The sequence below is a fragment of the Nesoenas mayeri genome (assembly GCF_963082525.1).
Source record: "Nesoenas mayeri genome assembly, chromosome: 4".
NCBI lineage: Eukaryota > Metazoa > Chordata > Aves > Columbiformes > Columbidae > Nesoenas > Nesoenas mayeri.
In genome coordinates, this window is record NC_137540.1 from 43,795,813 (window position 1) to 43,816,952 (window position 21,140).

At 44.3% G+C, this 21,140-nt stretch overlaps 1 protein-coding gene across 2 annotated transcripts in view; it reads right to left on the bottom strand.

The window, feature by feature from the left end:
• The window catches only part of ACSL1 (acyl-CoA synthetase long chain family member 1), a 41,925-nt gene extending 38,998 nt beyond the window's left edge, over window positions 1-2,927 (bottom strand). For both annotated transcript variants that reach the window (XM_080344174.1, XM_080344173.1), the window contains exon 1: window positions 2,811-2,927. The gene's annotated coding sequence lies outside the window, so the exon portion shown is untranslated. The remainder of the gene's footprint in view (window positions 1-2,810) is intronic.
• Between the last annotated feature and the right edge of the window lie 18,213 nt (window positions 2,928-21,140).

The window sequence follows — 21,140 nt, forward strand, 5'->3', positions numbered from 1 at the left end:
CACATGTAGTACTAAAGTAAAAATCTTCAGAGTTCTGGGTTTAGGAACAATAATTCATATGAAAAGCCAGAAGTCCTTTTCTGCAAACAGAATAACGTGCTTCTGCTGTAAGCCTTGAACAGTCCAACTACAGAAACTGTCTTTCCTCTAAATCGCTAAGAAACCATGCAAGCTGTTTTCAGTCAGTTTTGGACAAACTACCAGTACTATTAAGCTTCAAATCCTAACCAAAGAGGAGCATTTTACTATCATATTCTACTTTCTGTAGATTAATATCTCCCAACATGAAAGGCAGCAAGAGAAAGCAGATGCCTTGTGTTATTGAATGTCCTTGTTTCAGGAGTCAGGCGGGATCTGCAGAAATGCAAGGCCCCCATCTGCAGCCAGGGTTCAGCCTGCTGCCTCTAAAGGTCAATGCTGTACAGCAGGGCTTCCCAGAGCCACATGGTATTGTAAACTCCCATGCAAAACCACTTACCAATGAACAAATCACCTCCCGTCCTCTTTGTGAGGATTTCTGGGGAGTTATCGCTGGTTACATTTAACATATTAAAATATTTAACATATCTGAACTTGTAATTTAGCACAGCAGGGAAGTAGGATGTAGCAGGCAGTCTATTCATAGGACTACCAAAAGCCAAATTTATCAAACAATATATCCCTCTGGGCCAGAATCTCTCTCCCTCTCTGCTGCACTTTTGAAAAATTTGGTGCTATTAGACATTTTGAGTCTACCCATTTCAATCAATTGTAGTACCATGATTTAGAAAAAACAAGCAAAATACAATAACCTACTATTATCTGCTATTGCTCACATTAGTCAAAGTGGTCTTTTTTTGTGGGGGAAAGAGGGAGAGAAAAGAAACCACTTGCCCCTCCCCACTGGAGGTTAACATACCTATGATAAAAAAGGTATAGCTCACCTCTATCTTCTCAAAAAAAAATCCCACGAGGTATTAAGTTCTAGTGGAGCGATGAGGTAGGAAAGTCAGCTAAGGAAACTCAAGAGACAAGAGTCACTTACCCAGATAGGTATTTTCAAGTTGCCTTTCCTTCCATTTTGAATTACTGGTTTTGTTTTTCTGATACCAACCTTGTACTTGCCCTTGAAGCAAAAGGCTACTTGAGGGTTTGCTTCTCAAGAAGTGAAGACTTACTTCCAACCAATTGGCCAATTTGTAGTTGTAAAACAGCATCCACCAAATTTAGAAGCTGTCTTTTAGATTCATTATAATCACGCAGTCCTCAGAATAGGCCACGGCCATTTGCTCAAGACCTTGAATTGAGTACGCTACACATAACAGCTACTCATAACTACATGCTGTAGATTTTCCCTATCAGCCATCCTCAGACATTTCCATATTCCACTACAAGCAAGCTAGATATCCTTGGACTTCAAAGAATCAGGCAGTAGCATTATGGTTCCATGAGGAACTTTGTCTCTCAGGTTTTGCATTATTTATGGTGCTACTATTGCAAGAGGAAAAGAATGGTATTTTTCAATAAACTAAATGCCTTCTTACACTCAGAATTTCATGATCCAAGAAACCTGACCCAAGTATCTTGAGGCAAGAAACCTCAGCTCATGAGTTTGAGAACGCGTTCCACAAAGGCAAATACAAACACTCCTGAGCAGGCTCAGCAGACTGCAGGGTTCCCTCTAAAGCAACAAGGATGAAAAAAGTCTGCTACCACCACATGGAATAGCCCAGGTATCATCAGGTTTCAACAGCAGTTTCTTTAGATGTCAGTCTTTCCTATCACAGGACATGACCATCATACCTCAGACTCTAACCCACGCGAGGCATATGTTCAGAGGGATTACTAGGTCCAAAGAGAGTGACTATAACACCCCAGACAGCTCACAGACATGCCCTTTAGAAATTCTGAAGGCTTCAAGTGTTGCAATTCCTGTTCAACAGGAACAAGAAATGTATGCACCCGAGAACAAAAGCATCGTGTAACCAGGCTAAACTCCTGTGCTGTAGCACTGCAAGACCTACCTAACAGCAGAGAGGAGGCCTGCAAAGTCAAAGTCAATCAACCTTCCATTTTAGGCCAGTTCGCCTCATGCTGTTTCCATACGTGCTCTGAACTGCTTAAAGAAGAAGAAAAAAAGGCTGCTCCAAGCACATGCTGCATTCACGCCCGTAAGAACAACCTCCTCAGAGACAAGGTCCAGTAACTAAACGTTAAACCCCTCCGGGTCAGACGGCGCCGCGCTCCCCGCACGCTGCTAGGCCGGGCAGCGCTCCGCGGGGAGCGGGGCCGCCCGGGGACATCACCCCGCGGCCCGAGTTGTTTACTCCGGGCCGGGCCGGGGCAGACGGTAGCGCTGGAGCCAGAACAATGCCCTGCCGCCGGGGCTGCCGCAGCCGCGGGGGGAGGCCGGAGGCAGCCGGCTGCGCTTTCCTGAAGGCTTTTGCGCGGGTGGGAGCCCAGCCGGCTCCGGGGGACGCTAATCCCACCGCAGGGCAGAAGGGAAAACGCCTCAGACCCAGAGCGGCAGCCTGAGGGCACCGGCGGCGGGACCGCCCCGCCGGCACCCGCCGGCACCCGCCGCCCCTCACCGTCGCCCGCCCGGCGCCGCAGGTGACAACGGCCGCGCAGGCCGCCCCAGCCCCACGGCGAAGGGCCGGGCGGCGGCAGCTCCCGCAGGCCCCGGCGCCGGCTGGGCAGGTTGCGGCCGGCGCGTCCCTGACAGCCCCCGGCCCCGCGCCGGCGGCAGCGCCACCCGCCCCTCAGCGCGGCCGGGTGCGCGGCCCCGTCCCCCGCCCCGGGCAGCGGCGGCACCGCCAAGCCCCGCTCACCTCCCGGCTGCGACGGCAACAGCGACCACGACTCCGCGCGGCACCCCCGGCGCCACCCTATTTAAGCCGAGGACGGCGGGAGCGGCGTGTGCGTGTGCGTGTGCCGAGCCCGCCTCCTCCCCCGCCCTCCCGCCCGCGGGCGCTAGGGCCCGGCCCGCCCCAGCCGCCTCGCCTCCCGGCCCGCCTCCCTCCCCGCCCCAGCCCGGGGGCCACGGCCCAGAACGGCCCTGTCGCCCGGGGCGTCGCTCGGGTGTGTCACAGCGCCGGTCTGCGGCGCTACAGTAATTCATCCAAAACCCCCGTGAGGGGGGTGGAAATACTGTACTTCCCCTGTCACTTACGCCCGCACGTAGAGGGAAGCGAGCAGAACACAGGCACTGCACGCAGCACCCTGCACCGTGCCGAGCTGAGGAGACAGCTTGCAAGGGCTTTGCAAAAGACATCTGCATCCATATAAATAGGCTAAAAGGACGTTATGTTTCAGTACAAAAGCACTGGCTGAAGCCAACGACCTTGTTGCAATGCGGGGAGCTATCTCATCACCACCAGTGAACTTTGTGACGGGGCCGCAGGTTTGAGGTGCACCCTGATAAAGCAGAGGCTCTTGTGGTCATATCAGTGACCTCTGACAGTTACCTGAACCTTGGGCTGGCCCTGTGCTTCATCACTCCATTCGACCTGTAAATCATCAGCCTGGAAATCTCAAAGTCCCGCTATGCTTGTTGCACACTCTGCATTGACATAGTTCTGTGTTTCATGAGTAGTATTTGGGTTAAGTGTGTACATGAGTTACGACTATATACATTCATGTATATATAATATTTTGCAAATTACTGGAGGTACTTTTATTTTACATGAAAGTAGCCACTGTCTCCTGATGCTACAGTTTATACTGGAGTAGAGCCAGCATAGGACCTTCTGCAAAATAGCATTTTTAAAAAAGGAATGAGCCTATATTCACTTTTTAGCACAGAGGAGTGTACTTGTGAAGCTGCTGATAGTCCCCTTTTAACTGCACTTGGGTTCAATTGTGGAGGGGCTCAGAAATGCAAAATAAATTCCTTTATCAGGAAAGGAAGTGGAATCACATCATCCAGGAACGCACCTGATTGACTGCAGCTCCTCATGGGCACAGACTCCACACCACTAAAGCAAGTCTGAATAAAGCCCCAAAGCACAGGCAGCATGGAGATCAGCTGCTCTGCAGTTGGGCTCTGCTGGTTTATTCCCGTTGCACCATACCTCGTGTAGACACGGCCAGACTCTGACAAGTGATTTTTCACGTTACATCCACAGTTTTGGATGAAGAAATCAAGTGATGTAGAAATACACCATCGCAGACACTGGTGACTTCATGTTTTGTCCTGAATGCATCTAGCTTCCATCTGCCAGCCACCAAAACTCATTATGATTTTATCTACGATGCTAATTAATCCTTCATTATCACATCTATCTCCACATCAGGGTTTCTAAAGGCCATAAACCATAGGTTTTAGCCCTCTCTCAGAGAAACTTCTGTGAACTGATTTCCTCTTGTCTCTCACTGGAAAGAGGGTTTCTAAAATAAAAAAAAAAATTAAAAAAAAAAAAATCTTTCTCATACATATCTTTTCATGAATCATGTCATTCATGTGAAATTGCAAAAGTCCCAGCTATGCAATATTTAAACAGGCATCTCACTAATGCCAGGTATCATGATGTCTCTGCTCCCACTTGGCACTCACCAGATTATACACCCAGGGATGACATTACTCTCAGCTTTTTTCCAGCTGGTTGGAAAAGAGAGGGACTCAGTCTCAACACAGCTACTTAGAAAAACATATATAGAAACCAGGAAAACAAGGCACTGTATACAAACAAAATCTACCGGGGAGGTAAGGAACTTGGCTCCCAGGGAACAGCATGGGCTGGGATCCTTTAACAACTACATTTGCATTTTAATTACATTAGAGATGCCACCAACTCTTTTTATCGATGTACAGGGCACACAGGCTCTAAATCCATTTCACTAGGGAAATCTGCTCTCATTAAGTACATCAGATAAATCAAATAAGTAAATAATAATATCCAACAGGAGATTCTGGCAATTCCCTGTATTCCAGTCTGTCTCCATTGCCTCCTGTCCTTTCACTAGGCACCATTAAGAAGAATCTGCCTCCATCTCCTCTCCACTCCAACACCAGGAATTTCTGTGCACCAGCAAGATTCCCCCCTAACCTCAAGCTTTCCCTTTCTGAGGCTGAACTCCCTATGTATGACAAAATCTCCAGTCTCTTTACCATATCCATGGCCCTTCACTGTCCTGTCTCCAGTATGTCCATGTCTCCCTTGGACTGGAGAGCCCAGACTGGACACAGGTCTCCAGGTGTGGACTCTATGGTGCCGAGCAGAGGAGAAAGATCATCTCTGCGTGGTTTCCTGTACATGGGGATGGACCACTGCTGAGTTTGGAGAAGGTGATCCTTGAAAAATCAAAAAAAGCTTTCTTGGACCCCTCTTCTCCCCAGGACCATTTCATTAATGGGGTAATTATCCTGTAAAGAGATTACCCACAATAGAGGATTTCCATTTCAGCAATGTGTGGATAATATAGAATTTTCAGGACCAGCATTTGCTTTTGCCAATAATATTGATATTGAAGTACTGTTCTTATATGCATGCATTGGCTATAATTGACAATGTAAATTAAGTGTCTGCCAGAAGAAAAATCACTTAGCTATGTTCATCTTGATTTACAAATGATGCACATCACTCTACTGAATTGGGTTATCCCAAGTGTACCATTTGAAAGCCATCCCAAGTGTATAATTTTTATACAAACCAGACTGCCTAGCCTTCTACCATACTGTATCTGCATCTGCTCACACTTGTATGGAATCTTGAGAGAAGAAAAACAAAGAAACGTTATGTAAATAAACACTTCAAAATGTCTAGCATATATTGCAATTAAAAAACATGAGCTACCAGGTCCGTGGAGCAGGCATAGTTACTTATGTCTTGTCAGCTTTCTTCCTAGTGGGAAATGGAATAATGTTTGGTTTACATTCAAAACTTTCATACACTTGAAAAAGGAAAAATAAATCCTGATAGGAAATGGCAGGGAGGGTGAGTGTGGCCGCTCCACAGCAGGGAGGGCAACTCTGGCAGAGACGAGGCTCTCCCCTGAGGAGCAGTCCCAGGGTACCCATGTAGGTGACACCAACTGCCTCTGCTGACAGCCCCCAGCGAATTGAGATAATGAGTCAGGGCTGGGATCCACACAGAGACCCATTGGGAACAGCAGGAGCCCACACCAGGACTGAAGACAAGGCCAGGACATATCTAGGGCTCATCCAGGAGACAGGGCTGAAGGCAAGCTGCCTGCAATGTGCCTTCAGGCTCCATCCAGGAAAAACAAATCAAGCAGCTGGGAGAGCAAGGAACAGGGCTAGGAATGGCGTGGCCCAGGCCTGAGCTTAAGTGGAGCCCCTGGACCACTGGGCAGGGATGTGGGTGGGGGTCCCAGTTGAGGCTGCTCAGAGACGTTAAGGTCTATAGGTGTCCCCAGGGCTCTGGCAGTGACACCAGTGCACCCCCTGCTCACTGAAATACACGGCAGGTCTATCCCACTATATAGATGCATTTCACCTGAACAAACAACACATTGTACTGAGCACAACAGCAAATATCCCAAAGGTAAGAGTCTCCCAGAAATAAGAAAATCTGTCCTAGTTCAGAGAGAGAAATATATTTGGGGGGATTCCTGAAGACCATAGTCATCTGTCTCCCTTATAAACAACTGAACGGAAACTCAAACATCCTGATGTCATGAAGGAGCTGTGCTGGCAGATGAAAGCCTGCCCAGGGCCAGCCTAAACCAGGCTTTGGTCACACTTGTTATGTTACCTTAAAAATTTGTTCAACTTAGAAATACACAAGTAAGGAAGTCATGAATGTAACGAGTTCCATGAAATATAGGTCTTCTAAACACTGAGATATCTAGCCAGAAAAATACAGTGTTTATGAAATCTCCTGTATAAAAGCACCGGAAAAAAATTCAAAACTTCTATTGCAAACAAGAAAAGAGATATGATGCATATATACATATATACACAAATATAGAGAGAGATTTTTCAGAAAAATATAGAAGCAAAACTAGAAAATCAGCTTAAATAACAATCATGTTTTCAAACATGTAATTACTTCATTGGATTTTGAGGATTTTGTGGATTTTTTTTTAATACAGAAAGGATATTTCAGCTATGCCTACCATTTCTTCCAATTTGTGTTACTGTCTTCATCACATATTTCTCCTTCTTCTGCTCCCTACTCCCTTGAAGATAAATACATGGGCTTATGGTTTGGGATCTTCTGATGTCCAGCAGCTGTATGAACTGACAAAGTCCCCATTTCATTCACACTCACCACACAGAAACTGCCCTTCCCATAGCACTGAGGAGCCAGTTTGAATACGACAGAGATAGAGGAGTCCTGTGGAAATAGTATTCTGTCCAGTAAAAAGAAGACAACCTGGCTGTTACTGATTCAGCTTGCTAATGTCAGGCTCACAAGAATGTTATTCCTCAAATGACAAGGTACATATGTAATGGCACAGGACTGGAAAAGCCAGCATAAAGCATCAGCAGGTTAAATTGTGTTAAAGCCAGTTTGTTTGCCACCAGTCCTTTTTCCTTCTCTGAACTTTGGTTCACAGGCTGTATTTCCCTCCTTCCTCCTGCAATCGGTACATGTGTGCAAGACTACTAGCAAGTTTACTACTCGCTTCATCCAAACAACCAGCATGAAGCTTTTCAAACGTGAAAGTTATTTCAGTAAAACCACACACATAAGAAGGATGTTCTCTTGTTTGTTTCTGCCAGCACAATGCAAACAAGCCAACTATACCCATTTGTTCACTTTTCTTGTAAAATATTTTCCCCAATCACCATTCCACTGCATATCTACTGTTTGGAGTAGGGTCAAAGGCATCACACAAAAAAAAAGATAAAAGTTTACATTCTTCTAAAATCTACTGAGAACAGAAGCTGCAATGTATAAAGCTACATTACAGACATACATAAACGGACAATAAAGTTCTGTTTGTTTACTGAATATTAAGTAAAATATTACACAGAAATAACCAGAGCAAGAAAGCTTAGAAGTTAAATATTTATTATGTTTAAACTCCAACTGAGAAATGAAGTGCCTGTGTCAAAAAATAAAATACCATCTCTTCGTCTGGAACATATCCTGAGCACAATATTCTCTGGGTGACAAAAGGAGTAAGTTGTTTTATTAGCTAGAGTTTACAGTCAGCAGCGCATGTTCAACACAAAACTGAAGAGCAGAGCCCTAAATAGTACCAGACTACAGTATTGAACATCCCTTGTCAGCAATGACCTCCAAATGCACAGCATGTTTTCATATTCTTCACATACCCATACCTCCTTGCAACTATTTCAGTGAGTATTGGTGCACAAGCCCTGGGAGCAGGCCAGATGTCATGGCAAGGAACATCTGCTTTTAAAGGATCTCTCAAGGTGAGCATGCTCACGTCCCCAAACCTGCCAGCTAACCAGTGTGCTCCACCACTGCAAGGATACATTTGGGCTCCAACTCAATGTTAGTGCCTACAAGGGCAAGAAAGGGAACACAGAAAGAATTAATGAGGACCAAGCCCTTTCCAAAAGCCAAGGAGCTTGTACACAGTGATCTTTACATTAGTGCCAATCACTCAAAAAAGCCTCAGTGAAACTTATTTCTTATAAAACACCTCTGCATACTGGAATATGTACATCAAAATTGTCATTTGCATTTTCATGTAACACATATGTCGCAATGCTTAAAATGTGTGTGTGAATAGAGCTTCACTTTTGAAAGAGTGGCTCCACATCTCATTTGCCTGAGCCCATCAAGTGCCAAACAGGGCAAGCCTGCAGATACCAGTTCAAGATGATGGGTGAGGATGATGAAGCACAGACTTCTGAAAAAACCTTACAGTTTCCATGTGTGGCAAGCCCTGCTCCAGTGCCTGGCTCCTGCAGGAAGAGGGGACTAAGTAGAGGGAGCTCAGGTTGGCAGCCAGAGTAGCTCAGGCTTTAGTTAATCTACCTTGTTGGCTACAAAACTGAGGTTGCACACTCCTTCATGCTTCTGTACAAGGCTGCATTTAGACAGGGCAAGGGCTAGTGATATGGAGAAGAGAAGCCATGGGAATATTTTTAATAAAGGGCTTGTAGGACATGGATAAGATCAGTTTGGCTGGCATACACAAGGTATGTCAGTAAACTATATCTTCATTTGGGATAAAAGCCAATACAGTGATTAAAAGAACAACTTGTCAAGGCACCTCATCATAAATCACCTGTACTGTCTCTGGAAATGGGTGGAAACAATCCCACTCTCCAACCTGTGACAGGCTGATTCATAGAGTTGTTGTTGCACAGGAAAACAAATGGGTCTGGCTTGTAAATAACAAACTTTCCAAAGCAAACTGACTTTTATAGAAAAAAAGATGTTAAAAAACAAAACAAAACACACAGGTTAAATATGCCTCTCTTTGGTAAAATGGTGTTAATAAGTGGAAAACAAGCATTGTTTGGCCCTTTCTATGTCATCAAGAACCACCATTAATCAAATTGAGCATATATCCAGTTGTCCACACAAAATAACTACAAGGTATTGGCACTGTTCCCCAGCCAGTGAGCAATGGCTAGCATGCTCTGTGTCATCATGCACAGACCCAAGCACGCTTTAGAGTTGGGATGCTGAGTAGCATTTGGAGATGAAGTTCCCCTATCCCATTCCTGAACAGCAGGAGCGTGTCAATCCATCACTTCTGACCTGGCGCTTCCTGAGCCCATCCCACTGCCATGCTTACGACACCTACCACCCCAATCATCCACTGTGGAGACCTCACTTTATCCTACCCCTGATCATCCCTGGCTCCAGCCATGGCCTGCCAACAGTGTTACCCTCCATCGCCTCAGGCAGCACCACAGCCCAGCCGGAGCAGAGGGATCCCTGGTACGGGATGCAGGAGCCTCTGCCTCACACAGGAGCACATTTGTCCTTGCAAGCTGTCCTCCCCCACCTGGTGTTCAAGCTCTTGCCCAGAGGCACATGCGAGGCTGCTTCAGGTTGCCTCCTTCCTCCCACTCTACACAAGGCTGGAGGTTCACCTCAGCGGTCACTACTGAGGAGTGAAGAGATAGCGTGCAACCTCTTGTCTTGTGGGAGGGGCTCATGAACATATCTGGGGATATTTTAGTGGTCTACATTTATTCTTGGTTTTGTTTTCTTATATTTCAAGATGCAGACCCCTCAGAGTCAGCTACATCCAACACTGTTTAAAGTGATGGGTAGGCACTTGTCTTTGGAAAGGCATCTTTTACTCTGCATCTTGCTAGTGAAATTCCTATTTCTTATATAAAGATAGACCTGGAGCAATATTTGAGTACTACTTCATGTAACAAACTGCTTAATGATATTCAACATTATTATTTCAAGTGCTTATCTTTATTTTAATGTAACATTCACGGACAAATGCATATCAGTACTTTAGAAAACTCATTTTCCAAAATCTGTCTAGAAATATCTAGCAGCAACAGATTTTTACTAGAGACAAAAGAAACTTAAGTTTCTCTCTCTCAAAAATAACTACATTAAATTTCTTCCTTGTATTTTCTGCTGTGAAACAGTGGCAGATCTCATTGCAACGTTGTTTAACCTCTGTGTGCTAACACAAATTTTATATGACTGTATCTATTACGTATTTCTGAGACTTTAATCACTACCAGATTAAGAGATCACTCAGATTAAGGGATTTGAGTCTCTTAATCACTACCATAGATTTGAAATCTATAAAGTACATAGAGACCCTAAACCGAAGTGAGATGGCACTTACAGTGTGTAACAGAGCACACAGACAGTTTGCCACTGGCTGCAAGTGCCGCACAGTCACCAGCAGACCAACACCAGACAGCTTCTGCCTGGAGCAACACGTGAGCTCCTCAAAATCCTAACCAGGCTCTCACCATACGATATTTCTCATCGCTTTTATGACACTTGAGTCTTTTTGTTGTTGTAAGCACCAGTAAGGATGTTAGTCCTTGCCTCTTTCAAACTTCAAGATACCAATAAAAGAAACAGAACTAGAGCCTCTAGAATGGACTAGCAGGCCCTGGATGCCCCCAAACAACACAGTACAATCACTGCTGCTCAGTAGCTAGAGCCTGTTCTCAAGAAAACCATATGGGCTCCTGGCAGCGATGACAACACGTGAAGCCCAGGCTGCTCATGCCAGTCGCAAGTGTTTTGTGTACTCCAAACCAAACCGCTCTGCCAGGGCGCTTCACTGCCCTCCTGGGCTCTGTTTGCTTCTCCCCGCAGAGGTCAGCGCTCGCTCCTGCTGGCTGGCACAGGATGCTTTTGTGTAAAAAGGGCAACAGGTGGCCATGCTGACCCCAAGGTCATTGAGGAGCCCGTGTTTCCCAGCTGCCTGGCACGTAGGTGGCCAGGGAAGGAAAACTGCGTTCACATTCCCAATCTTACCTGCCTGGCAGCAGGTATTGCTGCAGTTAAACTTGTGGTTTCCATTATATGAGAATTTGCTGACAGAACTTCAAAACAACCACACATTTAGGGCAGGTGTGGGGTTTTTTGTTTGTTTGTTTTTAACCTTAATTTGACTAAAGTGACTGTGGAAAACAAGGGCCTGGGGGTATTAGTGTGGAGCACTGAGTATATTTAAAAAAAAAAAAAAAAAAGGCAAGATTAAAGTAGACTTGCAGCTGAAATTACTAAGGGTTGAAATATATTATTGGGTACAAACCATTGAGGAATGTAGTAGATATCAGTTTGGCTTGACTGAGTTAATGACAAGCTGAAAATGATCCAATAAGCCCAGACAAGGAAGTTTTTGCTTACCCATTTTTGTGCTTCGTTTATTAACTGCACACCTACAAGGTTAAATACAGGTGCTGCTCTTCTCACTAAATCCATGGTGTCTTAGAGCGAAACCATAAACTTCACAGTTGTTTAGCAAATCTCAAATGTGGTAAAAGTTCAGTGTCCTATGCTTCAATTTCAATTTTTGACATCATTTAAAACAAAAAAAATTGCAAATGTGCAGGTTGCATAGGCTCTTTCACATTATGAGAGTGCAAACGCAAACTTTTGTGTGCTCACTTTGACTAGTACACCTTAACAGGCAACAAAAAGCAGAGGTAACCTTTAGATAACAATTAAGATATTAGCTGGTAACAAATTAGAAAATTTAGAAATTTAAAATTAGCTATTAACAAAAAAAAATAAAGGAAAAAAACATCCAAGAGTTAGTAACCTTTCCAGAAAGTGTGGTAGTATTTTTCCCCTCATGGCACGTGCTGCATCCCCTGTAATGGCACAGCCCAACTCTGCCTTCAGTTGGAGCACGACCTCCTGGCTGGGGCTGCAGGGCGCCCATGGGCCAGCATGTGTGATCCCCGTGTTCTGTATCCTCTCCGGAGAGAATGCATCGTTACACCAGGTGCATCCTGCAGCAAGTCCCTCTTACTATGCACAGGCTCATCTTGAACCATCAGTGGGAACCGCTGAAGCTGAAAGATATCTTTTAGCTTTGAAAAAATATAACTTCATTCTTTTCCCTTTAGTACACTCCATAGTCTCTTTTTTTCCTCATTCAAAGGCTTGAATAATGCAACTTCCTCTCATATCTACCCTGCTAAGCACAGAAAAAAAACCTTTCAAAGCCCAGGCTATAAACCCTGGAGCAACCACAGTCACAAACTATGCTGAGTTATCAGAGATCTTGCTGGGATGAAAAGAACTTGATTGCATTCCCAGAAAGCAGTGGAGGGTATGGCTTTGCCCGTGCAGAAGTTTTCCCTCTCATGAAAGGCAGTTAGCTTGCTTAGAATGCTACAAAAGTATGCCCACATCCAGCAGCATCGTGCAGTCATTCAGAACACAAAGTAAATCATCCTAAACATCAGGAAGACACACCCAACTAAAGCATGGCAAGAGATGTTTCCTGAAATTTGTTATCACCTACTGTAGCATGGGGTGGTGAACCATGAGGACTTTTCTGACAGGTTAATTTGATAAGAACTGTGAAATGGAAATACAGAGCAGGGGAAATGCTGAGATCACTTTCAACCTCTTTTAACCAGTCCATATAGGTCATATACAGTAATGGTCTCCTTGTCACTATAGTGACTAATTAGCCAGCACTTCACGTTTAGCAGTCCTTTAGCATGATTACATATGCACATGGACACTGGGGCCAGCCGACCGCTTCATCCAACTTCTGCTGGAGTTGATGCATATCTTTCCCCCAGCTTCAACAGAATCTAGATTGGGATATTAATAATTCACAGCAGGTGCAGTGCACTGCCTAGATTGCTGCTTTTATCTACAGTAAGATGGCACTGGTTTTCCACACTCATACCTACCCTTGGTACAATCAGATTTTAAATGCACATGTAACTTAAGAATGTGTATGTCTTAAAATTCAAGTTCTTCAGCAGATGAAAAATTCCCTTCAGCATACATAAGGGATTCCCAAAGAGATTTACAATACAAAAGTAAATGGCTTAGACCAAAGTGTCTCTGACAACTTAAAAACTTCAAGTATCCAAACACTTAATGATATTTTAAAAAATTCTCAAGAACAAATAATTACTGAGCTTTTTGACTGACAGAGCATGTGGTGCATTGGCAGAGCAGCAGCAGTCTCCTGCCAAGCAGTGACTTCTCTGCAAAGGGCCTCCTCACCAAATTGCAATTTCATAGCAACTCTGGTTAGAAAAAGAGCAGTCTAAATCCTGGGAAGCAGAGCTCTAGATAGGGGTGGGGTTTTTTTTTTTTGGAGGGAAGGTCTTGGTTTTTGCTCATTTGAGACCACAACTGTAAAAGTAATCACAGAATGTTAGGAATCGGAAGGGACCTTGAAAGATCATCTAGTCCAATTCCCCTGCTGGAGCAGGAACACGTAGATGAGGCTACACAGGAATGTGTCCAGGCGGGTTTTGAATGTCTCCAGAGTAGGAAACTCCATTCAAAGTGAAAGGTCAAAAATACTGTTTCAAATTTATAGGAAACTACCTGTACCTTTCAGATAACACTCCAATTTTAAGATTTGTGTAATTATTTTTGTGCATCAAAATTCTTTACAAATGACTCCCAGTCCAATAGAAACAAGTAAACTTCTAGTGCCGAGGGAATTTCAGGTTAATCTGACTTTCTCAGCCCTACTTCCACTGAAATAGGGTCATGTCAGGCCGGACATGAGTCACTACCGGGGTTCTGCAGGGATCCATCTTAGGGCCAGCGCTCTTCAATGTCTTTATAAATGACTTAGAACTTGAGAGATTGCTTAGTAAATTCACCATTGACACAGAACTGAGGGGAGCTGTCAACACTCTCGAGGGCAGAGAGGCCCTACAGAGGGACCTGGACAAATTGGAGAACTGGGCAATCACCAACCGCATGAAGTTCAACAAGAGCAAGTGCAGGATTTTGCACCTGGGACATGGCAACCCTGGTTGTACATACAGACTGGGGGATGAGAGGCTGCAAAGCAGCTCTGTGGAGAGGGATCTGGGGGTTCTGTTCAACGGCAAGTTGAACATGAGCCAACAGTGTGCCCTGGCAGCCAAGAGGACAAACAGTGTCCTGGGTGCATCCAGCACAGGGTGCACTGCCAGCCAGGCGAGGGAGGTGATTGTCCCACTCTGCTCTGCACTGGTGCGGCCTCACCTGGAGCACTGTGTGCAGTTCTGGGCACCACAGGATAAAAAGAGACATAAAGCTACTGGAGAGTGTCCAGAAGAGGGCTACATAGTTGGTGAAGGGTTTGGAGAGGAAGCCGTATGAGGAACAGCTAAAGTCACTTGGTTTGTTCAGCCTTGAGGAGACTGAGGAGAGACCTCATTGCAGTCTACAGCTTCCTCACAAGGGCAGGAGGAGGGGCAGGTGCTGATATCTTCTCTTTAGTGACCAATGACAGAACCTGAGGGAATGGCAGGAAGATGTGCCAGGGGAGGTTTATGTTGGACATTAGGAAAAGGTTCTTCACCCAGAGGGTGGTGAAGCACTGGAACCACTGGCTCCCCAGGGAGGTGTCACGGCCCCAAGCCTGACAGTGTTCAAGAAGAAACTGGACAAGCCCCTCAGACACATGGTATGAACTGTGGGGTTGTCATATGCAGGGACAGGAGTTGGACTCGATGATCCTTGTGGGTCACTTCCAACTAAGGACATTCTATTAATCTATTAATTCCATGAATCTATGAAATCCAGGCCAAGATTCCCCTGGCTCTCCACATGGTAAGGTCTGGTAAAAAAAGAAGGCCATCTACAATTTGCTTAATATTTCCTTGTTAAACCCGCAACTCCAAATCCAGACGTAAATCCCTAAAAAAAAAGTCATGCTTCTTCAGACACCCTTGCTCAGCTCAATGCACACTTGCTCCTTCTTTCAGGAACTTTCTGGCACAAAAGTGTTCCAGCTTCTTAGTTAGGGAAAGCATGGGGATTTTTTTATGAAGCCTTGTATTAGGATCCTTTCTTTTTTTCTTGCAAAGCAGGAAGAGGGCCAAGAATGAGAAGATGTGATCAGTGGGGAGAACCAGGAAGGATTTGCAGCCCTGTTAAATTCCCCTTTCTTCCCCAGGAGTCACATTTCTGCCCTGCTTCCTTCAACGCAGAAAAACTGACTCTTTTCCAAAGCAAGCAAACAAACGGATTTTATTTCAGTCCTTCAGGCCATAGAAAAGCATTTGCTTGGGATGAATTACTCAGGATTAATAATTCTCTTTCCTGTTTGCAAGTTTAGAAATAGCTCTAGAACTAACATGCTGTGTTTCAGGATGGTTATGGAACATTAATTTTCAACACGATATTGTCTTGTAGACTTTCATTTTCCTTTACCTGTTCTATTCATACACAATTTGAGTATGTAGATTTGAAGTAGACTTATTAAAAAAATAGATGGATTTAATAATATTAGACTTGCTAAAAATTTAACAAGCGACAAGAATACTTGGGTTGAGTGAAAAGAAAAAATGTTCAACCAATATCCAGGTTTGTCAAGGGACCAAAGTGGAGAATATTCTCGTTTATATGTATGGCACTTGAAAGTGCAAATGAAATTCAGAAAGATTATGAAGAGATGTTTAATCAATAGATCTCTGCACAACTGAGAAGCATGCAATCGGTATCTTACCCTGACTGAATGGCAGCAACAGGAGCAACTGCGCACCTTATCAAGTATTTCCATATCAGAACACTTCATCATAACTAAAGCACCAGGCATCTAATGCTATATCCGTCCTACGGGCTATTTGTCCAGATAATATCAAGAGTGCTTTCCAGGTAAAGTTAATAGCAACAGCAAAATCTTTGGATTGTGGATAGGAAAAAGATATTGTCAGTGTAAACCCATTACTCAGTGAAAATTTGTTTGACTATCTTAATCATTACTTCCTAACATAATGATAGGATCTAGCCCCCAACTCTAAACCCAGCACATCCAAAGGCAGCTATCTCACATCCCTGCACTACTGATGGCAGACATCAAAAACAGACCATCTTCCACATAAATGTAACAACAGTGATAGAAGTCCACCAAACCCTTGGCACTTAGCCTCTATTATGGGTAAAAAAAATCTATACGTGAGGGTCATTTCAATAATTTTGTATGTTAATAGCTGGGAAGGGGAAAAGTGCTTAGGGTTAATTTGTTTCCAGATGGGCTATTCTCTCCCTTTCCTGGCTGAAGAGAGGAACTTAGTGCTGAAAGGTTTGTTTATAGGGCTTACACCTTTTCAGAAGGGATGGAGCAGCCGAATTCTGAATTCACCACCTCTCTCTGCCATGGTGTTTCATAGCTTCGTCACTTCACAGCCATGCTGCTGATGTGCACTTCACACCAGAGCAGTCTGATATAGCGAAGGCTTGAGCTACACATGTATCCATGCTTCCTGTGGAAGTTCAAAAGAAAAAGTATTTGTTCAGGTTTTTACATGCACCAGGATGTTTGTTCAAGGACATGTCAAAGAAACAAGGACCCCCTGAGCTGTCCTCTGTGGTACAAAGATATCCTAATACTACAGCTGCCTTTAAGGATGAATTCCTTTCACTTCAGAGAGCTCATGGTGCAAGGTGGGGGTCTGAGGGCTGACTGGATTAAGTTTTGTTACAGCAATCCTGAGACCAAACTGCCCTGACTGGGCTTCAGGCACTCAGATAAACTCAGCTAATTTACACACGGGTGTGGGAGGGAGCAAGAAAGTTTTCAATGACATCAGAGAAGGATGAACAGAATAAGAAACAAAAGATGCCTATGTACTGCAATAAGGTCAGAAAAGTTTGAACTCACATAAAGTAAGTGCACAGGCTCTGTATTTTAAACTATTTACCACAGTTTTGAAACAGGAACAGAAATAACACCTGATGCAGAAATCAGGAGGTGGGGAAGTACCTGACCCTTCCACAAATCTAGGCTATAAATCCCTGCTCTAAGCAGCAGTCTGGACATACAGAGGGGAGAATAAACACACAATAAACTTATCCCTAACTCCCTTCCCACTTCAGATCAGTATTTGAACAACAAGGGTGACATCAACATGACACACTTCTGCAGCAGCAGCTCTGGTCTCCACTTTGCAGGGACTGAGCACACCCCAGTCAAAGCCCTGAGGACATCGTGGGGAGAAACCACAGCATGAGCACTAGTGTGATACTCCTTCCAGCGTGCTCCCCAAGCCCAGTTCTCCTTTGTGCTATGGCTTACAAAACCAGAACCCTGCATTCAGTGAGGTTACACCTCCCGCTCTTCCCTTTTCAGAGAGATGTAAGGACAGGCTCTGGTTCTTACTGTCCTACGTTGAGCTCCTGATCTGCGTGGAGGTACAACCCAGAAGTAACTCTGGGAGTAACAAACTCCTGGAGACAGCTCTGCAGCAGCAGCTGACAGAAGAAGCCACCTGCTTCCATGACATGGTGCAATGGATGACCAGCCCCTGACGCACTGCATGCAGTAAGAGAGAAGAGGAAGCCCTGACCCAGTCTGCGTCAGCACAAATTTCTGACATGTTAAGAAACTTCCTGGAGGCTGTGCAGCTGGCCAGCTGTGGTCAGTGGGAGCCTACAAATCCTAATGGCTTAAAACTGAAAGGAAACAATTTTCACCTATAATTTCAGTTCTTGTACATATCGGTTCTCTGATGACCCCTTCCCACCCCAAAAACCACTCAGGGACAAACCGAGAGTGTATCAGCTGCACCAGCCAGCAGCGATGCAGCAAACGCTCTGGCACAGAGGCCTTCCAGGGCTTGCGTGGTGAATGGAGGACTAGAAACAAGTATATGTGGGGACATAATTCTCCTATCACTCCAATAGATGCTCTATGGGTTTTTACTTTTCAGGTAGCATCACGTTAGACTAAAACCTTATGGTATGTTAAATCTCTTCTACAGACACTTTGTCTGATCTCTTTTTGCTGCCAGAGAAGTTTCAAGAAAACAAACAATTTGCATATAACCTGAAGTGGAGTCATTTAGATACACTCCATTCCCTTCAAAGCAGAAAGGAACAAGGGCAATAGAGTAGGGAGCTTAAAAGCCACTCTGTCAGAAATACAGTTTCTTACAGTGCAGGTGCTGCCTGCAGGTCCAGCTATCTTTCCAGCATCTCCTCCCAGCCTTAGATGGGACGTGGTAGGGTTATAAACAAACCTGCGCAGCTTTACAAGGCTGCCCAAAGGGCAAGCCTGAGTGTGACTGACAGATAGAGTTTGATATAACTGACTCAGCCTTTCAAGAGCTCCCTTTGAAATTGAACATATCTTATTTCCAGCCATTAAAGAAAATGGTCAATTGCTGTTTTCCTATAGAAAAAAGGATAATCATCTCCTAGTGCTCTGGTCAGCACTTTTTTTTTTTTTTTTTCTTTCTCAACTACATTTCCTAATTTCCTTTCAGATCCGTGCTATCAGAGAACCAACCACCAGACACATATTTGATTACATCAAAAGCACATCTTCTTTAACAATCCTGATCTTTCTTCATATTTCATGGCCTTACCATCACTAGTAGAAAAGTCACAGTTTCAGACATACCCTCCTGAGGTCAACTTTTCTGCTGACACATACCCAGGCCAAACCAGGACTGTTCCCAACTAAGTCACAGTGATGCTGACTCGTTTAGGTTTCTGAAACTGCCCTGGGATTTAGCCCACAATGGCACTGCCCAGACATCTCAAATCTCAGAGCAGAGTTACCTCCATTTCACCGATTGAGAAAGAAGGGCAAAGAGAAGTGCACTGATTTGTTGACACAGCAAAATAAATACCAAGAATATGAGCAAAACCGAGAAGTGTTTCTGCCTCTATGTCAAGCTACTAGCTACGGAAAGCTGCAAGATAAGAGTAGATATTTGTTCTGTGTTACTCCAGTGCCTACTCATCTGAGCATAAGCCTGAAAACCTAAGGATCTTTGCTTCTATTTCAAATAAAACAGATCAGATCTATGTTGCAAAACTTCCCCGATGTAATTCAGGGATAGGTGGCAAAAGATAAAATCTCATATCAACACAGTTTGGCAAGGGTCCCTGATGTCAACACAACGACACTCAGAAGAGGTGCCATGGTTTATTTCACTCAGAAAAATAAGGAGTCTGCCCATGTCTGTGGTTAATGTGTGCCCTGGCAAAACTGTGGCTGTGGGGTGGACTGCTGCAACTGATATTTTTATAGCACCCTTTAGAGCTAAAGTAACACCACAATTTGAATCACACTGTCTACGCAGCATCAAAGTTAGTGGTTCTCCTATGTTCAAGTACACGGCAAAGTTGTGAACTTAACCCTTGAGCTTTCTCTACTTTCTAACACATCAGCATTTAGACCTTTTTCTAAAATGATACTTGGACCTTTGTGCCCTCCATGACCTTTCAGGATTTCTGCAGTATAACAAGCGCCAGAGCACAAAATGTGCTCATCCATGTCTGTATGGTGATCATAACAAACAAAGCAAAAAAGATTTTCCTAGCTGTCAAGAAAAATATCTTCAATATCCATGCTCAGGCAGAAACTACTGGTGGGACAAGAGTTTCCGCTCTTGGGATTTTTCATTACTTTAAGCATAATTATGTGTTGAAGCTGATGTTTTATCTGATCTTTCTCCATTAAAAAAAACAAAACAAAACAAAACAAACCTCCAAAACAATAAAACATCTGAAGGAAAAGCTACGGCTGAATGTAGAATGGCTAATGTCATCAACACTGAGCTAATAGGTGACTAAGCTTTGACTGATGTCAGGCTGTCCCACAAAACTCTTCTGTGTCCTCTTCCTCTCGAAGCTCCCCAGCAACTTTTGGTGACACTTGCCCTTCCCCATTTTACGCCAAATTAGGTCAGAGTTCATCTGAGGAGGGGAGGGACTCTATTTTCCGCTCTTTTCTGCTTTCTGTTTGCACATTGCCAAGGATGAGAAGATCAGGGACTCCTTCAAGTTGTGAAAAAAACTAGTGTTAGGATCTGTCAGATACACTGGCATAAGGCCAGAAAAACTCTCCAGAGTTAGTGATAATTGAGTGACGAGATGCAAATTTTGGAGCTTAGACCCAGATTCCCCCTTGTGCCTACAAAACCCTAGGACACCGTTTCTAGCACTGAGCTCCAATAATTATTCTCATTTCAAACTCATGAACAGAAATCTGGAGTTTCAGCAGTGACATTTATTTTTTATCCTTTCATAGATTAATTTTTCTAGCAAACTTGGAGGTGGGGCATGTCACTTGTGCTGAAAAATTTATTTTTTCTTTTAAAGTGAATGTGAGCTCATTTGAACACTCTGATATGTATTGGAAACTTGTTCAAATTAGTCCCTTTCTGTTGTAAAGCCTCCATCCTACACTGATTCACTATGGACAAACCTCTTGGCCAGCATGAACACCTTCTGCATTTTCAGGAAGAGTGAATTACAGAAGGAGGCAGAGTTAAATAAGCAGCATCACTGAAAATGACGCAGTGCTACAAGAAGATATGGTGGAGACCACGGAAAGCCCAGGTAAAAACAGTAGTGAAGGGACTCTCAGATGCAAGTTTTGGGTAAAAACTTGGGTGCCACTCGTGATAAGAGGTTCTCCAGACCCTTATGTGGCATTCCCTGCACAGTTGTCCCACCGCTGGCACGGGCTTGAGACATTATTAGGCTGCACACGGGAAGAACAGCAGAGATTATCACAGGAATAACAGGATCCTGGGAAAAAAACATGTCACATTTGAGATTCACCTGAAAAATATTGGGGGAGGGTCGGCAGGAAAGAGCGAAGGAAGCCAAATGCAG